The sequence below is a fragment of the Gorilla gorilla genome, chromosome 9 (assembly GCF_029281585.2).
Source record: "Gorilla gorilla gorilla isolate KB3781 chromosome 9, NHGRI_mGorGor1-v2.1_pri, whole genome shotgun sequence".
NCBI lineage: Eukaryota > Metazoa > Chordata > Mammalia > Primates > Hominidae > Gorilla > Gorilla gorilla.
Window position 1 is genome coordinate 121403705 of NC_073233.2, and position 13047 is coordinate 121416751.

Genomic DNA, 13047 nt, shown 5'->3' on the forward strand with positions numbered 1-13047 from the left:
GAGCACTGGGTTGGAATATGGGAAGGAAATCAGAGGGAGAGAGAACGAGGTCAGGGTCAGTCTCTAGATCACTCCGGGGGGATAGGGGAGCCTGCAACTCTAGGCCACAGGTCACAGCTTCTGTACGCCTCTCGATCTCATTCTCACTCTCCTTCTTCCTCCCTCCTGGTAACTGCTCCTTTCTTGGCCCCTTCAGGTCCTTCAAGTTGTAATGGAGCCCCACTGTCACCAGTCCTAGAATCGCCCAGGCTGGAGTGCAATGGTGCAATGGCTGACTGCAACCTCCGCCTCCCGGGTTCAAGTGATTCTCCTGCCTCAGCCTCCCAAGTAGTTGGGATTACAGGTGCCCACCACCATGCCCAGCTAATTTTTGTAGTTTTAATAGAGATGAGGCTTCACCAGGTTGGCCAGGCTGGTCTCGAACTCCTGACTTCAGGTGATCCACCCACCTCGGCCTCCCAAAGTGCTGGGATTAAGGCATGAGCCACCATGCCCAGTCGTGGTCTTTTTTTTTTTTTTCTCTAAACTATTCTCAATTGATCCTATGATTTGCATATGCCTTGCATATGATTTTTGTGTGTCTTGCATATGATTTTCATGTGTCCTGCTAGGACTCTGACTGGTAGAGCACCAAATAAAAAATCCAGCTATTAGGGGAGAGGCTGCTGAGAGTAAGGTGAGGTAAATGAACCCAGTCATCATTATGGATGAAGATCAAGACCCTACAGAAGTTGGGATGCTCTCAAAAGGAGCATGCAGAGAACTGCTCAGTTCCCAAGCCTTGCCCTATGAGAGCTTCCAATGTGGACGGAGAAAGGACACAGACCTGCTGCCCAGTTGCACAGTCCCATGCTGCCTCCAATAAGAAACTTCTTCTCTCATCGTTGACAGCCCAGGGCAGACAATCCATGAGGTGGTCTGACTGAAAATTCTTTCTCAATGGAGACAATTATGATTAGCTAGACCATTTAGATTTTATCTGTTAGAAATGTAAACTATGAGATTCTTTAAAGAGAATTATTCGGTTGGCATTGGGAGCAGAAACTGATGCACAGAGAGGTCAAAAGAAGGCAAGAACCATGAGCAATCATGAGTAAGTGATGTTTATGAGTAAACCAAAATTATAAATAAGCCAAAGATATGAGTAGGGTGAGGGCATTGGTCCATATCCTGTAAAGTAGATAACACAAAGAAGCAGATATGTAGAGCAGAAAACACTTCTGTGAAGATGAAAATTGATCCTAATCCCTAGAGTGACTGGAACTTTGCCCAGTCTTCCAGTTCTGGTCTCCAAAAAATCCACCAGGATATTAGTTTCTTTTCTTCTTGCAAGGCCTGATTACTAAACTCTCCCTGGCACTCTTGACACCTGGCCATGTGGTTGAGGTTTCTAATTACCTTATTTCCATGTTCTTCCTTTCAATACTTCTTCCTTTACTACAAGCACACACACACATACACACTTACTGAAGATGATCAAGAAAGCCTCCAGTCCTTTGCATCAGAAAGGCCTAACACCACCCTAAACTGAAACCCAGTTCTGAACAGTGGTTTCCTTCCTTCTCCTTAAGACTCAGATCCACCCCTTTTGCCCAGATCTGGTGCTCGGAGCTGAGTTTCCTGACTTGCTCACGTTACCCACTACGAGCTCTTTCTAGATCTCTCTCACTTCCATCAACTCAAAGTCAAGACCCGGAAGGGCTACATGAGATGGCAGGACACTGGAACTCAAGAGGGACATGCAGTGCTCTACTTAACCTGGCAGAAGGAGACTTAAATCAAAGGTAGCAAAAGACATGGAAGTCTACTGACAACTGCTTTCCTGAATACCTCCCCTTCACTCTGCTTGTCCTCTCTTTGGCTTCTCCAGCTCCATGGATCTTCTCATCGCCCCCAAGGTGGTCAGTGCCCTCAGGACTCTCGGCATAGGCCACTCTGAACCTTCCCACCTTCCTTCTTTGGTATAGAGAGTTTCCCTTTTCCTCTTAAATCAATAAAGAAGTTGGTATTTTGAAACTTTAGAAAACTAAAGGAAAACCAAACACAGCCTAAATGGAAAATAGTGAAAAGGCCAAGCAAGACACATTCTGTTTGTCTAGCACACATTCTTTATCCCAGGGTTCCTGAAGCCTCAGCTCAGGCCACCTTGCCTGGCTCACATTGGCTGGTATAGATTTGGATTTGTATCCAGGTGGGGCCCAGCCCAAGGATTCTTGGTTTTTGCTGGAAATGGCTTCTTTGCCCCTCTCTTCCATGGGCCTCCCTCCACACCCAGCTGGACTGTTCTCCAGCACATCAGTCACTCTAGCTACTCTCGGTCCTCACCCCTGGACACTCCACCTCTCCATGTATTCCCTGGGATCTAGGCTACTGTGTCACAGCCTTTCCCCACCAGGGAGGTTTCTAAGACTGAGAAACCCATCCTTGGCCCTGACATAAGCCTGAACATACTGACTGCCATTGTAAAAGAAGGAAGCCAGCCCTTCTCCACGACTTACTCTCCTGCAGGCTCTGTGGTTCGCACATCAGCAGATATTACTCCATTGAATCCTCACAACAATACTTCAGATTTCACAGATGGTGCAATAAGCTCTGGGAACAGCTGGAAGAGGAAGAATCAGGATCTAGGGCTGGTTCCTGCAAACTCTGAGCCTGATGCTTTGCCACTCATGTTTTTACAGAGCATCTAAGTTAGGAATGGCAAAGTGGTTTCATCTGACATGTCAGTTCTGATTGACTTAGTGGCTGCCTGCAATGCTGGGGTGAGAAGGAGTATGAGGCCACATCTGTGCTCAGTGGGAGAGATCATGATAAACTAGAAATGTCTAGCAGGGGTAATAGCTGGAGGGACTGACAGGCTGTATATGTGCCATATACTTGCCACTCTTGGGCCAAGCCATTTTTGTGGCAGCCACATGGCTTTAGAGGCAGGCACCATTGTCCCCCAAACCATTTTGCTTTCTATCAATCTCCCACCACATGGAGGAGCATACCTTGGCTCACCCAGGGTTCTAGTCTCAGCTTCGCTACTTAATAGCTGCATGACCTTAGGTAAGTTACTTAACCTCTTTGAGCCTCAGTTGTTTTGTCAGTAATACACAGCTAAGTATAATACTTACCTCAAAGGGTTTCAGTAAGAATCCATTGATGTAAAGCTTGTAGATCACCTGACATAATGCCATGCACAGTGTAGACATCTGACAAATATCAGTTGTTGTTGTTAGCCACCATTCTATCAAAGCTTGTAGCCCACACTGTTGCATGCGCCAGCTTCCTGTTTCTATGACCTGCCAAGGCAAAAAAAAAAAAAAAACACCCAATCTTCCCAACTGACCCACACTCTCCTTCCCATGCCATGGGATATATGACAGCCCATATGGGGTCTGTGTTTGCCCTGAAATCCCATGACTCTCCGCTCAACTGTTAAACATTTCAAATCCTCCTCCTCCCTATGGGCTCCTCTCTCGTTAATGTGATTATATGTCTGGATTGTTTGATTAAGCTCTTTTTCATAGAATGGCTGGTAGAACATGGAAGCTAATTATCATCTTAATTGGAGAAGACGAACTGATAAATAATATGTGTTAATTGTCAGGGAAAACCCTATAAAGGTTAATGAGAAATCAAAACTCATAAGCAAAGGTTCTTGGATTTCTGGACAGGTAATTCCCAAGCCTTGACAGCAACAGAGGTCAGGTGGCCATGGCTAGTAATTCCCAAGCCTTGACAGCAACAGAGGTCAGGTGGCCATGGCCAGGCACCTACTGGGCCTTCCTTTGCATGGGCCAGAAGATTACAGCCACTGCTCTTTCTGATGCAGGAGAAGGTAATTCATAAACCTAGTATTTTCTTTAGACATTTATTTATTTTATAAAGCATTTGTCCCTTTTTTGTTGCAGTTTTCCCTCCAACTTTGTTGAGGTATACATTAGGCATTTCTTAAAGGCCTTATACTTTTCTGGTGAGTTAGGGCTGTTGTTCTCTCCACATGGTGAGAGTACTGGGCACTAAATAAACCCATCGCCAGTGTGCTCTCCTGGCCTTGGATTTCCTCTTTCGAGAATGACCCAGGACCTCTCTCTCGAACGAACTCAGTCTGCCTTGCCCCTGGGCTTAGCTCTCCTCACCCACTCCCTTGGACTTCCTCCCTCACAACGCAAGAGCCCACAGTCTCCTTTAGAATCAACTCTGTGGTAAACAAATGTTCATGTTCCCCCAGACTCCTCAACCAAGTGGCCTCCTCTCTTCCCAGTTTAACTAAAACTTGGCACTTCCCTACAGATATTGTCTCTCCTCCAGGTTTCTCAGTTAGTAAACACTCTTTCTTCCGCAACCCAGAAATGTCTCATCAGGAGCTCATGGTCTAGGGGCACACAGACAAGTACCCAAACTTTTACAACCAATGTCATTAGAGCTGCACAGAGGGTAGAAAAGAAAAGGTACAGACAGAGGGCCCAAAATCCAACTTTGGACATCAGAGAAGTATCCCAATAGAAAGTGACATCAAACTTGATAAACAAAAATGGACAGAACTTAGACAAGCAAAGAACGGGAGAAAGTTTCAACTACTTGGAAAAAGCATCATATTTTAAAAGCACAAATCCCATCAAATTACTCCCTTGCTTAAAATCTTCAATTGTTCCCCATTTTTTAAATCTACACAGCTGCAGGAGGGAACATTATTATCCACCATTTTATCCCCACTAGGCTCATAATAAGAATTTGATAAATATTTGGCAATACAAGAAATTAACATACAAAATACAAAAAAGACTTAACAAGACATTCATAGGTGAAACATTAAAAGCACAAAACAATGTAATTGGCTAAATTCCCTAGAAAACTATTATTTCTTCTTATAACAAAACCAGCATTTGGGTAATGCCTAGTGCAGTGTCACTTGCATAGTTGGTACTTAACAAATGTTTGTTGAATACATGTAGCGTTTGGTAATTAAGGCACTTAAATTATAATATTCTGTAATCCTGTGCCCTGTTATTCAATGTCTCCATGAAACAAACAAACAAACAAAAAAACTGACGTTCTTAAAGGGTAAGTAAATTTCACAAGATCACTCAAGTAGTAAGTAGTAAAGTTACAACTAGATCTTATGACTTCCAGTGACAACATCTATGCTCTTTTCAAGGAGCACATAGAATCTAGATGCATGAAAATTGTAGCATCAGGGAAGCCTTCACACAGGTGAAACTTGATCTGTGTCATGAGGGATCAGTAGCATTGGGATAGACAGAAAATGCAGCAAAGCAGGATTTCCTAGTGAGAGGACCTGCATGAACACGGGATGGGAACAGGGACAACACGTGTCTTTCAAGGGACAGAAAGAATGTTGGTCCACTTTAGGCAGAGGGTCCCCATCACTGCAGAAGCTCCTTATTCAAAGATCAATTGAATTCAAAGCACTGAATTCAAATAGCAACTCTTTCTCCGTAATAATTGAACAGCATCAGATTGACTCTGATTACAGGTAACCATGGCAAAAAGGAAACATGTTAAGTTTCAGAAAGGAGGAAGTTCACCAGCTTCTCTTTTTCTACTCCAAGGCTCTGCAAGATGGTGATGCACATTTATCATGCTGGGTGTGTGTGCTGAGGTCCTAAGGTGAGCCACATACTAGTAGGACCAGAAGAAGATTTCTATTTTCCCAAAGTTGTGTGAACCCACTGGAATTTATTGACACACAGAAGGCCTTGAACAGACCTTAGCGTAGTGTTATAAGCTTATCTGCTTGCAGATCCTAATAGGTTAAGAAGCTTCTGAAATAAAACTAGAGAACCAAGAAGGTGGTAGAACAAGAATTAAAGATTTCCATGAGAAGCTGGCGCTGCCTGGGGCTCAGCAACTGGTGCATGTGGCTGGAAATGGTAGCCTGTTGGGGAGGGGAGTGGACACCTTCTGAATAAGCATGCAGAGTTCATTGGAGCTCATAAATGTCTAAACTGATATTCCATGTCAGTTGCATTTACACTAGCTTCTTCTCAATTTTGAATAATTTCTTCATGCTTGATAGGGAAACCAAGACTTTCCTGGCACTAAATTTTTTAAGCTTACATTTCAGAGATTTTATATTTTATAACTTTGACTTCCTTATTATCCAGGCCGTACTTGCACACAGATGAAGTATGGTATAAACTACAGTAGAGCAAAAAGGAAAGAATGAAATTCATCTGCAACCCCAGCACCAAGAGATAAGTATAGTTAACTGGGTATGTATTTTTCCAGAATCTTTGCATAATTTTTAAAATAAAAATAAGATCAAACTGTGCATACAATTTTATTTTATTTTACTAATGTATGTATATATTTTAGAGACAATGTCTCCCTCTGTCGCCCAGGCTGGAGTATACTGCCCTGATCATAGCTCACTGCAGCCTTGAACTCCTGGGCTCAAGCAATCTTCCTGCTTCAGTCTCCTGAGTAGCTGGGACTATAAGCACATTAGCTAGCTGCCATGCTTAGCTAGTGTTCTTGGCTTTTGTGGAGACGTGGTCTCGCTATGTTGCCCAGGCCAGCCTCAAACTCCTGGTCTCAAGCCTTCCAAAGTGCCGGGATTACAGCCATGAGCCACTGTGTCCAGCGTGTACATTTTATATTATATATGCTGATTTTTTTGCAAGGCTCTCCAATATGCTGATTTTTAATTTGACAATATAACATTCAGCATCTCTTCACATCAATAAATAGTCATCCACAGCATTGTTTTTATAGTCATACAGTGTTCTATTGTATTGGTGCCACTGGTGACCCATTGTTTGACATCTAAGTTGTCTCCAATCATCAGATATTATAACCATAAATGATGCTTTGGTGAGTCTTTGCATGCATCCTGAATTATTCCCTCAGGGCTCCTTGCCCCTTTCCAGCTTCTTCCTGCTTAAAGCCCCTTCACTGTTGCTCCTCTTTCTGGCCAAACTGAACGTCTTCAGGTTTTTTGAACTTGTCACGCTGTTTGCCTCTGTGCTTTTGTACATCCTCATTCCACTGCCTAGCACACTCTCCACTGCCTGAGCACCCTTATCCATTCATCTTTTAGCTCTCAACAGAGACATCACTTCCTCAGATGAGTCTCCTCTGACACCCACCTCCACCACAGACCGAGTCCTCTGCACCTCTTATGTCACCACCGTCACCCACTCTTCATTCTCTTACGGCAGGAATCAGCCTGTGTTGTAGCATCCTGTTGCCCTGTCTTTTTCCTTCACTGAGCTGTAATGTCCACAAGGCTAGAAACCATGTCTGCAGTGGTCAATGTACCTAGAACAGTGCCCAACACATAATAGGTACTCCATGAACATCTGTTTAACGATCAATAAGTACCTTCCTCACTGTAAAACTGCTGCATCAAAGGCATGCCGTTGTTAAGTCTTGTGACACACACTGCTCCCTGGAAAAGCCTTGCCTTTACAGTTTACCTCTACTCCCACAGTGTGTGAGGGTGCACATTTCCCCACATCTTGGATAGTCTTGCAAAAAAATCTGAGAAGACTTTCTTTCCATGGGGCTTTATTTAAAGAGCATTGATTGGAATGATGTGCAGTGGGTTATTCAGGAGTCTCAACGCAGTGGGGTATAAACATGAAAATTAATTTTTTCTAGTCACTGCTTTCTGCTGTGTTCTGTCAAATCACTTTCTCCCATCCCTTGATATTTTGGGCAGAAAGTGAATAAATATTCCTGTCACTTTCAGTTACTAAAAACTCAGTCCAGTCCATTTAAAACTCCAAATTCATATCTGGTTCAAAGCTCTTCCTTTTGTCAATGTTCCAAACCCCAGGAAGACTGTGGCTTTAGGGACTTGGAGGTGGGGGAGCAGCATGGTCTCCTCCTTCACTTCTCCTCCTCCTCTTCCTCCCTTCTCTGGATCTAGCGGTTCTAGACTTGGGGGCAGGAAGGAAGGATGGGGAGGCAGGAGGCATCTCAGCGTGGCCGAGAGTCTGTGGTGGTGAGGAGGCATCTCTGATCTCAGCCTGGCTCACCCTGGCTCTGTGGGAGGTTAGTGGACCCCGCTGAGTGGCAGTCTCCACATGGAGGGTGGGGTCTTTTTTTGGAGCAATGTTCAGCTCAACCCGGGTCTCCTCTCCTAGAAGGACCCACTTGAAAAGGAGGTGGTAATGCCCCCCTTCAACCTGCACTGTGCCCCCCTCTCTCTGAGTGGTGCCTTCCCGACTTATTCTGGCAACCAGCTGGGCAGCCCGCAGTTCCTGCCCTTCCGTTCCATGCCCCTTGTGTGGAACCATAGGCAATACTGTGGACTTCCACTGTGTCCTCCAAGGGCTGCTGAGACCCAGGATGGGGTAACCCCAGTGCTTCTTTCTCAGGCCCTCTGCAGCCCCTTCTCCCTCCACTGGCGTGGGCCATCTCCACAGGTCTCTTAGAGAGTTTCTAGAGCAGAGTGCCAGTGCAGTGGTCTCTGTGATCATGTGTCTTCCCATGGGGAGATAAGGGAATTGCCCCCACCACCAACACTGTAAGGTTGCAGCTCTGGTGCCATCTCCCCATACCATTCCCCAGTCCTCACTTGATATCTGCAAGAGTGAGGAGCAGAAGGCAGGACGGAGTGTGGCTTGAAGGGGGCAGGTCAGTTCTGCAACCTGTGGTTTACAAACCACATTGCCAGGACATGTTAGCCCTGCTCCCAGGCAGCTCTGTTTAGAATGCAGGCTTCCTCAGTGCCTCTTCTCCTCTGCTTTGGTTTGGGCCTTAGCCACAATTCTGGGGCACCAGAAAAATCCCCCTCATTATTTTGCTGCAGATGTAACAGTCATGATCCTCAACAGTATGGTTATGATAATTGCAGAAATAGACTGCACATGGCTATTTCTTATAGCAGCACTGGATAAAAGCTAAGGGTAAGACTAGGCAATTTGGATTAAAAGGAAAATAGTCACATAAAGCAAGAGAGACAGAGCCTAGAGCCCTGCAGTGTGGGAGTGAGGGAGGGTGAAGAGGGGACAATGAGTTGAGTAGGCATTCATGTGCCTCTGGGGCCCAGAGGGTCAAGAGACCTCTCTGTCCTCTTTTGTCCACTGTCTGGGGCAATTGGATATCTCTTGCGAAGCAGGGAGGGAGAAAGGGACCCCAGTGAAACCCTCTCACCCTGCCTCAGTCCTCCAAATGTCACATCTATTTGAGCTGATGCTCTGACCAAAGCTCCTCCCTCCTCACTGTCACTGGCCAGAACAATCCATACATTCATTTCCCAGAGCCTGAGCTATTACAGATGATTGAATAGGTGCAGAAGTGCCCGTGGATTGGGAGAGGGATGGCCAGGGATTGTTTCCAGAACCCAGCATCCATGAGAAAAAGCAGCTTGGATAGGATCTCAATAAATCAATCACAGTGCAAGGCCCTCCCAGCTCTCTGGCATGGTCTGTGGAAATAAGATCCTCACTATTGCAATTATAGTCAGAGTGTGGGGAGCCTTGGGATTCATTAGTTTTGACTTCAGCAGCATTGATTTCTTGTTTAGTAATTAGCTCACCAGAGCCCCTGATGGCATAATCTCTTCATTTACATAATTAAGACATAAATCTTGAGCCTGGATAGTAGCCAGGGCACTGGGGACTGGACACCAAGGGCAGCAGGTGGTTGACAGCTTGTATTCCCAGTACCACATTCTCACCAGCTGATCTCATTGACCTCCGTGACTTCAATGGGCTCAGAACTTCTTAGATACATATTTTTGAAAGCTCACGCTAAGGAGATCAATCCATTTAAACTCGGTTTAGAGAAAGGCTGTGATGGTTTTAAAACACGCTCATAATTCCTTTGACACATCTTCCTTCATCAGGTGTAATCTAATTCCCCTTCCTTTCAATGCGGGCCAGATGTAATACTATGCTTCTAATGAGCAGAATATGGCAGAAGTGATGGCGTATGATTTCAGAGTTCAAAAGGCATCACTGCTACCGTATCTATCTCTCTCTCTCTCATCACTTGTTCTAGGGAAGCTGACTACCATGTTGCGATGATACTCAGCCTGTGGAGAGCCCACATTGGGAAAACAGAGGCCTCCTATCGAGGGCCAGCACCAACCTGCCAGCCACAAGAGTGAACCCCCTTCAAAGCAGATCCTCCAGCTCCAGCCAAGCATTCAGAGGACTGCAGACCTGGCTGACTTCTTGATTACCACCTCAAGAGAGACCCCACATCAGAAACACCCAGCTAAGCCACTCTCAAATCCCCAACCCACAGAAACTGTGAGGATAATACATGTTTATTGTTGTTTTAAGCCAGCAAGTTTTAAGGTAATTTGTTACACACAATCAATAACTAATCCAGAGGGTATTTCTCATTCCAATGCTGCCTCCTCAAGGAAGAAATGGTCCGATATCAAGACCAAGACAACTAAAACTGTCATATTCTTGACCAAGCAACTTCTGTTATAAGAATCTATCTTATACAAATATATTTAAAATGTAAACACACACACAAATGTGCAAAATGCTTGTATAAATGTGTTCATTACAGCATCCTCTGTAATAGTAAAAACAGAAAGCAATTAACGTTTTCATTAATAGAGCTCAATTAAATAAACTATGGAGAAAATGGAATAATTCTATGTAAGCATTAAAAATTGAATTAATAATAATAAATAAAATTCTATGTAAGCATTAAAAAAATTGAAATAATAATGAAAAAATAAAATTCCTGCTCTCCAAGTCCAGATGGTTTAACCAGTGGGTTTACCAGCGATTTATGAAAGAAATACTCAAATATTTATACAAACAGTCAGGAGGAATTTAAAAAGTGAAAGAACACTTCCAAGCAATAACTTTGACTCCAAAACCTGATAGAAATATTGGAAAAAAAGAGAAAGTATAAGCAAATTTGATCTACAAACATAGGTGCAAAAATTTTCCAAAAAAATTTTAGAAACTAATGTAACCGTAAATAAATTGAGTTTAATGCAGAAATGCAAGGCTGATTCAGCCTTAGAAAAAAATCAAAGTGATTTGCCTTATTAATAGGATAAGGAAAAAATTATATGATTATCACAATACATGTAGAAAAATCATTTCATAAAATGCAACATTCATTTATAATTTTAAGGAATAATCTCTTAGCTGAATAGAAATAGAGAGGGTGCTTTCTTAATGTACTAAAGAATATCTATAAAAATAAATACAAGGCCAGGCACGGTGGCTCATGCCTGTAATACCAGCACTTGGGGAGGCCGAGGCGGGAGGATCACGAGGTCAGGCGATCCAGACCATCCTGGCTAACACGGTGAAACCCTGTCGCTACTAAAAATACAAAAAATTAGCCGGGTGTAGTGGCGGGCGCCTGTAGTCCCAGCTACTCAGCAGGCTGAGGCAGGAGAATGGCGTGAACCCGGGAGGCGGAGCTTGCAGTGAGCCGAGATTGCGCCACTGCACTCCAGCCTGGGTGACAAAGCGAGACTCCATCTCAAAAAATAAATAAATAAATAAATAAATAAATAAATAAATACAAGACAGAGACATCTGATCTAACAACAGCAGTCCAACATTGTGCTAGAGATCATCTCCAGTGCACTAAGGCAATAAAAATAAATAAAAAGTACAAAGATTGTAAATGAAAAAGTAGAACTATCGCTATTGACTGACAACATTATTGTGCACCTAGGAAATCAAAAAGAATTTTTAATTCAACTATTAGCATTAATAAGAGACTTCATTAAGCTAGACATTAAAGGGTTTTGCAAAAATGTAAAACAATGTCAGCACTCTCTGTGTGATGAATCTTTAAATCGTCATTGGTAGAATTAACATCTTTACAATATTGAGTCTTCTAATCTATAAGTAGGATATATAGCTCCAGTTATTAAATCTTTTTAATGTCCTTCAATGAAGTTACAGAGCTTTCCTTGTAGAAGACTTATCTTTCTTAGATATTTTCTTGATATTTTTTGATGCTACATGGAATATTTTTAAAAAGTACTCTAGTCAAGATTCAATATAATTGATAACTTTTCCTGCTTATTAAAGAACATTCTTTTTTTTTTTTTTCCTAGACGGAGTCTTGCTCTGTTGCCCAGGCTGGAGTGCAGTGGCACAATCTTGGCTCACTGCAACCTCTGCCTCCCAGATTCAAGTGATTCTTCTGCCTCAACCTCCCAAGTAGCTGGGACTACAGGCACGTGCCACCACGCCCGGCTCATTTTTGTGTTTTTAGTAGAGACAGGGTTTCACCATATTGGCCAGGCTGGTCTCAAACTCCTGACCTCGTGATCCGCCTGCCTTGGCCTCCCAAATTGCGGGGATTACAGGCATAAGCCATCGCACCCGGCATTAAAGAACATTCTTAAGTGAAATTGGCATTTTTTAAACTGTGGCACATTGTGGTGAATAATATGATGACTACTAGTACAGTCTGGTACCACTAACTTGATTCATGCTAAGGCATCAGCAGTTTTGCCACCACTGTTTTTGCACCATCGGTGCAACTGTCAACTTGGTGAAAAGAGTAAACAATGTCTTATAAAAATTTTCATCTCATGAATGTCTTAGGGATCCCTAGAGGTAGCACACATACTTTGAAAACCACTGCTGAGGAAAAATGAATGCCAATGGGCACCAGGAAACATCCATAAGAATGTTTGCAGAGCATTGCTTAAAGTAGTCATGAATTGAAATAACCTGAAAGTTCTTCGGCTATAGAACTGATAAATGAACTATTCTTACCAATAAGAATTAACAAATAAGCCGTACTCACCAATGGAATAATATATAGCAATAAAAATTAAATTGCTGACCAGATATGGTGACTCATGCCAGTAATCCCAGTGCTTTGGAGGGCCAAAGTGGAAGGGTCGCCTGAGCACAGGAGTTCAAGACCATGCTGGGCAACATAGCAAGATCTTGTCTCTACAAAAAAAAAATTTTTTTTTAATTAGTTGGGCATAGTGGAGTGTACCTGTAGTCACAGCTATTCAGGAGGCTGAGATGGGAGGCTGGCTTGAGCCCAGGAATTCGAGGTCTCATTAAGCTATGATTGCATCAATGCACTCCAGCCTGGGTAACAGACTGAGACCCCAACTTAAAAGAA

General features: G+C 43.4%; 1 long non-coding RNA gene across 1 annotated transcript; it reads left to right on the top strand.

Moving 5' to 3' along the window:
* The first annotated feature begins 6114 nt into the window (after window positions 1–6114).
* LOC134759298 (uncharacterized) lies at window positions 6115–10253 on the top strand. The gene is made up of 2 exons (XR_010135405.1): window positions 6115–6224; window positions 9964–10253. It is a non-coding gene; the product is annotated as an uncharacterized lncRNA (long non-coding RNA).
* The last annotated feature ends 2794 nt before the right edge of the window (window positions 10254–13047 follow it).